Source organism: Microtus ochrogaster, chromosome 15 (assembly GCF_000317375.1).
Source record: "Microtus ochrogaster isolate Prairie Vole_2 chromosome 15, MicOch1.0, whole genome shotgun sequence".
Lineage (NCBI taxonomy): Eukaryota > Metazoa > Chordata > Mammalia > Rodentia > Cricetidae > Microtus > Microtus ochrogaster.
Genome location: NC_022017.1, coordinates 34,522,791 through 34,532,156, shown reverse-complemented (window position 1 = coordinate 34,532,156; position 9,366 = coordinate 34,522,791).

The window sequence follows — 9,366 nt, the reverse complement described above, 5'->3', positions numbered from 1 at the left end:
TTTTAAACTTGTATTTATTGTGTATGTGTGCATTAGTAAGGAAGGAAGGAAGGGAGGAAGAGGAGAAGGAATAGAAAGAGGGGGTGGGGAGAGGGGAGGGAGAGAGAGAGAGAGGGAAGAAGGGAGGGAGAAAGAGAGAGAGAAAGAGAGACAGAGGCAGGGAAGGAGGGAGGGAGGGAGGGAGAGAGGGAGGGAGGGGAGAAAAACTGATCTCAAATCAAGAACATTGACAAAAGACTTGGAGAAGATGGCATGAGCTTCAGTGGCATGTAGTATAAGCATAATCAAGGCCTCTGAAGAAGAGGATGTGGAGAATGTGACAGGAACTTGTATTCCCCAGGGATGAGCACACCAGTAACAAATGGTCAGTCCTGAGAACATAAATACAAGTAACAGTATATACACTGAGCAGGTTGCACTTAAATTCATTTGGGAATGTTCATACATACATACATACATACATACATACAGAGGTCACAAATTTGAAAGAGAACAAGAAGGCTTATATGGGACTCTTTGGAGGGAGGAAACAGAAGGTAGAAATTATATGTCAATATTAATCTCAAAAAATAAAATTAATTTTAAAAACATTTCAGGAAATAGTCAGAATTTCACATTTTAATTAAGAAAATCTGCCTATAGACACAAAGGTCTTAAAAAGCCCTGAAGCACAATAAGTATAAAGAAACTGGAATGAATGAAAGGTGGAAAACACTGTAGATCTTTAGAGAAATAGGCAATAAAGGCATATTTTAAATAAATTCAACAACTTGAATAAAATGCACAAACCATCTAAAGAGTATAACTTTACAAAAGTTATAAAATATTTCTAGGAGTTAAATTATTTCTCAAAATTATATTGGGAAAACAAAGTACACAGAAAATACTAAAGTATTGATGTGTGGGAGGTTTGTGCTGTCTGATTTCTAAACTTGCTATAAATCTCCACCATAAATACCATGTGTGCTTGACATGGGCAAATAAATCAATACAACCTTGTGAAAATATCCAAAATTAGATCCACATATTCAGATCAATTGATTTCCAGTAAATAAGTAAATAAGCGCTTTGTCAATTTAACAGGAACTTCTCCCAACAAATGGGGTCGAAAAGGAACTCATCACGCTCCTACTCATGACATGAGAATGGACCCCAGACCGGTGTGTGTGTGTGTGTGTGTGTGTGTGTGTGTGTGTGTGTGTGTGTGCATGTGCACATATGTGTATGTGTAAAAGATGATACTTTTCCTATAACTTCAGAGTTCAAGCATGTTTTTATTTTTTGAATTTAATTTTTAATAAAACTATCTTTTCTCATTTTACATGACAAATCCATTTCCCACTCTCTCCCTTCCTCCCACTTCCTCTACCTTCCTCCCTGCCTCCATTCCCTATCCTACCTCCCTGTCTACTCCTCGGAGAGAGTAAGGCTTCTCATAGTCAACAAAGTCTAGAACATTCCTTTGAGGCAGGACCTCTAGCTAGGCTGAGCAAATTATCCCTCAAGAGAGAATGTGTTCCAAAAAGCAAGAACAAGCAGTAGGGATAAATCCTCGTCTCACTGCTAAGGGTCCCACAGTCTGCCCCAGCCATACAACTGTCACCCATGTTCAGAGGACCTAGCTTGGTCCTAGGCTGGTTCCCCCACTGTCAGGCCAGAGTTGGAAGGCTTCTTATTAGCTCAGGTAAACTGTTTCAGTGGGTATCCCCATCATGGTCTTGACCTCTTTGCTCGTATTCTCACTTAGTTGACAGAGGTTTCTGTCCTGCCTAGTCCCACAGCTGGTCAGTCCCAAAGAAACACACAAAGGCTTACATTAATTACAAACTGGTTGGCCTATTAGCTCAGGCTTCTTATTAAAAAAAGAGAAGTCCAAGCAGAGGCTTGCTCATGAATATTACTGAATTAGATAGCCCCATTCCAGAATCAACCAACATTTCTGTTGCCCACCAACAGAAAATGTGGATGAGTGTGTTGCCACTTCAATGCAATGGTTTCTAGTTAAGAGTTTATGCATGCTCTGACATGCTGATCCACACAGTAGCATAAGTGCAACTTAAGAATACTATATTAAAGTGCCTTGAGAGACTTATCAATAGTTAAGAGTACTCACTACTCTTGTAGAGGACCTGGGCTCAGTTCCCAGCAATCACGTGTATCTAAGTCATCTATAGTTTCCATTCGAGGGGATCCACTGCCCTCATCTGGCATCTGTAGGCACTAGATATGCCTGAAGTACACTTAAATACACCCAGACAGAACACCATAAACATAAATTAAAAAAAAATAGCAATGACTATATTCTTAAAAAGAATACTGTATTTAGTGAAAGTAGCCAGATAGGGCCCAGGCGAATTTATGGAATATGAACATGAAGTTCGTACTCATGGATACAAATGCAAAATCTCATTGATCTGTACCTGTAAAAATCTGTTTATAGAAATTTTGCATCAGTTACAATAATCCAATCGACTTCAAAGACCAGACTTTCTTACCTCCTCTGCTGAGCATCAGCAAAACTTAATCCCTGGGAATTTTGCTACTGCTAGGGAAGGCAGCACCGTGCAGAGGGATGAGAATGATTCTTCTGTAAAATGAGCATAAGGAAGAAAATTGTTTATGAACTGTAAAGGTGATAAACATATTTATAATTGTTTCAAAAGCAATTACTATAAACTGCTGAAGCAGTATTGTGCCTTGGGGGCTTGGAAAAAGTGGCTGTATTAGTTAGCTATTGTTGCCCAAGAAATCACCACAAAACTATGTGCTTAAAGGAGCAAACTTTATTCTATGTCTTATGGGGATCAAGAACTTGGAGTGGGTTAGCTGAGTCGTTTAGCTCATAGCTGCAATCTATCTGTCAGTCAAGGCTGCAGCCAGCGGCAGTCTACAGTTCACTCATGGTCACCGACCTGCCTCCTTTCTTGACTGGCTGTTAGCAGGATAAAGAAGAAGTGATGATAGGTGACTTCTAAGACTAGGTAACAAAATGATCTTCAGCTTTTATTTGGTCTGTTCCACTTGTTCACAGGGAAGCCAGGGGATTTGTCGTGTGGATGTGTAGTCTGTAGAGAGGCAGGGTAGGTGAGGAAGTAAAGTCTCCTTCTAAAAGGCTATGTAGCTCTCACCTGTCATCAAAGAAGCTTCTCTTTGCAACAGAGACCATTACAGAAAACCACTACTGGCCAAAATGCAGAGAACAGTCGATAATGGGGTGACTGCCCCCAATAGATTCATCTACAGGACAGCACCCAAAGCTCAGGGAAATCAAGAGAGAGTAGAAAGATTGTAAGAGTCGGAAGACCAGGAAATCTGATGAGATTATGTCTCCTAGAAACAGCAAGGAAGCATCACCTCATCAATATGGCTTGCTAAGCAAGACCAGAGGTACGGCAGCAATGTGTATGCTAATATGGAAGGGTACCTATCCCAGGACAAAGAATTACAGGCAACTAGAGAATGCTATGAGCAGGAGAAATCATCTTGAGCAGTTGACAGATGGATTGGAGTCGCTACTTGCTTATCCAATACCTCATGGTCAGCCCTGGAATCATGTGCATGTAAGCAACACCAAATGAACTCAGCAGGCTGTGGAGTTTGGGGGGAGGAAAGGCAAAGGGAACAATGTAATTGCGTTGTAACTTAAAGAACGTTTAAAGGGGATAAACTAAGTAACCGTCATTTAAAAAAATGTATGCAGAAAGTAACAAGGGGTGAAACAATTGGGGTCAATAATCTATCATGAAAGGATAGAAGTTATAAGAGCCATCTCAGAATGCAGAATGTCACTTTGGAATATTTGAGGAGCCCTTTGCTTTTAGAAGTGAAGGTACTTGAAAAGTATGTTAAACGGCAAGTCTGTATGAACGACGTGAGACAAAGCTCAGATTGTCATTATTCAGCCATACTGTCTGTGGCCCTGTTGACCCTTCCTGGGTCTTTAATACCTTGGAGTCTTTTTTTTTTTCTAAAACTGAAGTAAAAATAAAATGCATTAAGGTTATTGTGGAAGCTAGCATGAACTAGAGTGTATGTAAATTATTGCCATAGAGACATAATTGTGAGCAATTAAATGAGCATGTTCTCAGATATCTTTGAAGTTCTAAATAAACTTGTATTGGTGTGAGTCAAAATCTGTAGCATGCATTTTCCTTCAAACCCTGCCACCGAGTGATCTGTTGCACTTTTCATCAAAAGGTAATAATGCTAACCTCATTCCAAATGTGCAAGTTTCATCCTTTTCCACGGGAAGTGGGATCTGGCTTGCCAAAGGAACTCAAAATTCAACCTTGCTTGACTTCTGCATTCTGGAAAGGGTCTATGAGCAGCTCCAAGCAGTCAGTATGGATAGTACCAGTGTAAATGTGTGTTTCCTTTGCTTGCAAATCCCACAGATCATTCCTGTGAGAATCCTGAGAGATTGAGGTCTTTGATGTGTCCTTTGTCCTTATCCTATAACCAACCTTGTATCAAGATGAAATACAGCCTACACCCAAACACGTTTCAAACCTACCCTCATCACCCAGTTCTGCTCTCTCTCTCTCTCGCTGGGTTTCCTGTACCTATTGGTATTCACCTTCCCAGTTAATTTTTGTGAAGCAATCCCTAGTGGTCTAGTAAAAAAAAAACTCATAATCTCATCACTCATCTTTATCAACAAAAGGCAAGGGGACCTTTAATGGATTTTCATTAAGAAAGAAGCCCAAATTTGTTAGCAGTTAGTCAAAAGACCTCTTGGGACTTGGTGAACCTACCCCAGTCCCTTACCTCTACCTCAGCTTACCTTACCTTACCTCTAGCTCGGGCTACTCAATTCCACCCTCCAGTTCAGTTCCTGACAGCGCTTTAATATTCTAGCTCATTCCCTCTTAAGAGCTTTACACAAGCTGTTTCCAAGTGTGTACCACCTTCCCACACTTTAATATCCAGTCCCCGTTTATCTTCCTGGATCAGCAGAAAGGACATTTCAGGTAGTCTTCCTAGATTCCCAGTAGATCTCTTCTACTACCTTCCCATTTTCCCTAAAGACTTACCCTGGTTTCTTATTATAAATATATTTATAAAAATAAATAAGTAAATATCTTTGTGTTTTATCTTATATAATTCTAGACTAATCTGGATATGTCAGGCTTTGTTGACTCCTCATAGGAGGCCTCACCCTTTCTAAGGAAGAATGGATGGGGGTGGGAAAGGAGGTGGAGGGAGCAGGAGGAGGGGAGAAATGGGGAACTAAGGATGATAGGTAAAATGAATAAAAAAATTAAAAAACCTTAAAAGTGCACAGATTAAAAAAACAGTTAAAAAAAGGTAGAAAAGCATAGTAATGTCCTTTGTGTGATCCTAGGAAAATATTCACTAACATGTTTGCATATATATATGTATGTATGTATATATGTATGTTTATATGAATGAATATGTATATGAATGAATGAATGTTTAGTAAAAACCTGACTATCTCCAAAACCCCAACAAATAGTCTTTACTGGAGGCTTACCTATGGAACTAGGAGCCCAGCCTAGTCAGATTCTGTTACTAGAAAAATTTAATGCCTTGATCTCAAATAAGTTATGGAACACTGGATTAGGTTACTCCTACCATGTGCCTCTCACAATTAGTTTTTATAATGAGGGTCCACACACTGGTAAATTGTAGTTTATTGTTGGATATAACAGAAGCCAATACTCAAAGCAAGCAGTGTCTTAAGTAATATTGAGGTCCGTTTCTAGCATTTCTCTTGGCTCTCGGTTTGAAGAGTTCAGGCTACAAGACTCGAACTCTGTTTGCTCTGATTTCTCAATCTTTTGAGCACAGTCCGTGTCTGAATGGACATTTCACTGTGTGGATAAAGTGTGTTCCAGACAGTAGGACTGAGGGATGAGTAACAGCAATGTCTTGTGCTTTTAGACACAGAAGTGGAAAAGGCAGCTTCCCCTTGACTACACCTGGCTGAAAGAGCCTTGGAGATACATATTTTATTATGGGTCGCTATGGGCTTAATTAAATATTCAGAGATTCCACTACCTTGGAAAATGAGGATGATAAAAAAACATTTTCCAGAATCAGAGATTGTATCAGAGCCTTAAGTAAAGGGATGTGTCAGAGAGCCCTGATATCATGAGAAATATGCTAAATAAAGAGGAATTAGACTTGCAGCTTCCTTGCATAATCACAGGATGTAAGAAACTTGGAACATCTAATAGAAGTGGGTTGCGAGAAAGCCCGAGAGTTATATAATTGTATTCCCTTTATGCAGAGATCTATAACATTCCCTGTTTTCTCTTTTGGAATTTAATTTACTTATATATAGAATGACTGTCTACTAATCAATTATGCTTAAAACGTGTATAAGCACCATAAGAAACTCTAAATAAGACCCCTTCTCCTTAGGCACAGTTTAATCAAGAGGCAAAGAGCAAATATGGTAAGTAGACCTCATGAAGAGGTCGGTGGGAGATAAAGAAGACCATATCCAACCTTCTCCAAGAACTTACAGATCACAAAAAGGCTTCTGCAGGCACATCCTAAGCTGGATTTTGAAAGGTAGCTAACAAAAATAGTGTCAGGAAAGAAGGAGAAAAATAGATGTGCAAATCATCTTCTAGTGATGTTAGGAAAGGAAAAAGAAGGAAGGAGAGAGGAGGGTGTGAGAAGGAGGGCGGAAGAGAGGGAGGGAAGGAAGGGAGAAGGAAGAATCGGTGGAAGGGATCAGGAAAAGAGAACACAGTGTACAGAGAAATATTCATCAGAGGCTTTCCGACAGAAGGTCTGGTGACGAGGACTGATCGTACCAAATATTTTCATTATTGGAAATGGTCATTTTTATTGAAAATTGTGGCTTGTTGTGTGGAACAAACAGGCTTCTCTCTTCTTTGCCTGGTCCTTTGCGTGTATACACCATTGATCCAGGTGTCTTGTCCACCTTGGGCTGATTTGCATGTCCATCTGTATCTAGATGGTGAACTCTGAAGGGTAGAAGTTAGGTCGGTTTCTCTTTTGGAACTCAGACCCTTGAAGGCTCTGACAGAATAGCAGGCTCCATGATTGCCTGACAAATCAGTAAATTCACAGGTGCTCATCTAGTGAAAAGTAACAGGATTTCTAAGAAGCAAAAATAAATACCCTAAAAGACTGAAGAAGGGGTGACTCATTGCGAGGGGGGACGCTATGTACGCCACAAATAGGAAAGGGAAAAGTCCTCTGATGCCAAAGTCCCCTCTGAGCCTCAGGCTGGGTACCATGCTGTCAGCTCAAGCTTTCCTTTATGGTGCCCATTGCCCATTGTCACTTCATTGTCCTTGGCAACTGAGTAGTCATGGTGACTAAGAACGCAGCTCCCTTCCTTAAGATGCTGGTCTTGTTGCTTCCTACCTGTGCGACTTTGGGCAAGTCACTTAAACTCTTGAAAAAGTATTATTTTTTTCAAAATGGAAATGAAATATTTTTTTCATTGGCTTTTTCAAAAATCTGAATCAAATAGCAAGTTTAAATGGTGGGTAAAGGAAAGGAGAGAGAGAGACAGGCATAATTCAGATATGTTTATCCAGTCCCGTTGACAGTAAAGAAGAGGAACTATGGACTGTGGGAGCAACCTAGCATATACGAATAGAATGGGAAGGTTGGAAAGATTTTCTATAAGCAGAGATTGAAAGACTGAGTGTTGAAGATGTGACTGGAGTTGAAGACAAGACAACCAACCCTTAGAACTGTATTGTCTGTGATAAGAAGTTTGGCCTGCCCCCTGAGGACTAGCCCAGGTTCCTGGAGACATTATCTGTTCTTCAGCAGTGCAGAGACTGGCTGCCATGGAGGAAGCATGCAGGCATCTCAGAGACCTGCCATGTCAGCCACGTGAATGATGCAGGACCTTGTCAGTGAGAGCCCGAATTGAGGAGAGGAGCCACAGAAAGAAAAGTTTCATCTTTCCTGACATTAGTCAAATTATTTAATGTTCTGAAGTCTCAATTTCGTCCAACACCACCTTCTCAGAAGCTTTCCCCTCAGGTGTAAGTAACTTACAGGGGGAATTGGACCTCATGCTTTAGCCATATACTCCAAAGAAGATGAGGATCCTCCAAGGTTAGTTAGTCCTTAGAGATTGGGAAACTGAGGATCTCTTACAACACACCGGCTCCATACACACACAGACAGGAGGGCGGGAAAGCGAAAGCAGCTGGCCTAGGATGGGAAGCTCTGGAGATGATGGCTACGCTGGTGTCTATCTTGCTGGTAATTCCACAGCAACTGCTGGGTTTTTCTAGCTTGTCAGAGCTTTCCCGATCTGAGATGACGCGATTTTCCAACACCTGGGAAAATCCTTACTAATCCTCTTTGCATTTAGCAACATCTGGGTTCCCACCGTCATGCAGATACCCTGAAGTAGTCACACTGTGCTGTGTGGCACCCAGATGACAGTCAGGGGCCTGGGGCTCCTTCCTTTCCCTCCCTTGCTTTGTCTCATCCTCCTGACCACTTTTGCTTTAACAGATTAAGAGACTGTGTCTCCAAGATGCAAGGTGATTATTGTGAATAGCAGTGTGGGTGACTAGTCTGCTACACAAGCCCCACGCAGCAGGCGGTGCTTGATTTATCATGGGCCTGGTACTCTACCAGACACATGATCAGTCTGACCGGAAACTCGGCTTTCCCTTCCTCCACCAATGCATGGCTTGCCTCTGATAATGCATTGAACACCTAGGTCCGTTTCTCTTTTGTAGTTCTGGTTTAGGAAGCTTCTTATTTTTGTATTATTTTCAACTATGCTTTTTGACAATACAATTCTCACTACTTTATTTATGGCAATGTGACAGAATCTAGGTTCATTTTACTCAACGGGTGCTTAATTGAGTCATAACCATACGAAAATAATGTCCTTGAAGACGACTGTATTATTCAATGTCTTGTTGTTTTGAAAAAATAATAGCTGAGCAGAAGTGTCAGAAGGATGCAAGGGCTTATTGGGCTTGCAGTTTGAAGGTGCCTTTCATTGTGGTGGGGAAAGGCATGGTGGCAAGAGCATGAAGCACCTGATCATATTGACTTCACAGTTAGAGACTGGGCAGAAGGAGGAACACAGCTTATCATACTTGAAAGCTGATGCATTTCTTCCAAAAGGTCACTACTGAAGGTTTCACCACCACCCAACACACCACCACCTGGAGACCAAGTGTTCTAACAGTGAGCCTGCATGGGACATTTCATGTTCAAACCCCACCAAAGATGTTGGGGAATGTAAAGTTAGCAGAGCAGAATTGTTCAGAAGGAGTTAGTTTTTACTGTATAATGTAAAGATAGAAGGTTTGGAAGGTCAAAGTAATAGTTAATGATATTTAAGAAAGACTTGTTTCATGTCAGGTGTGTGTATGTGTG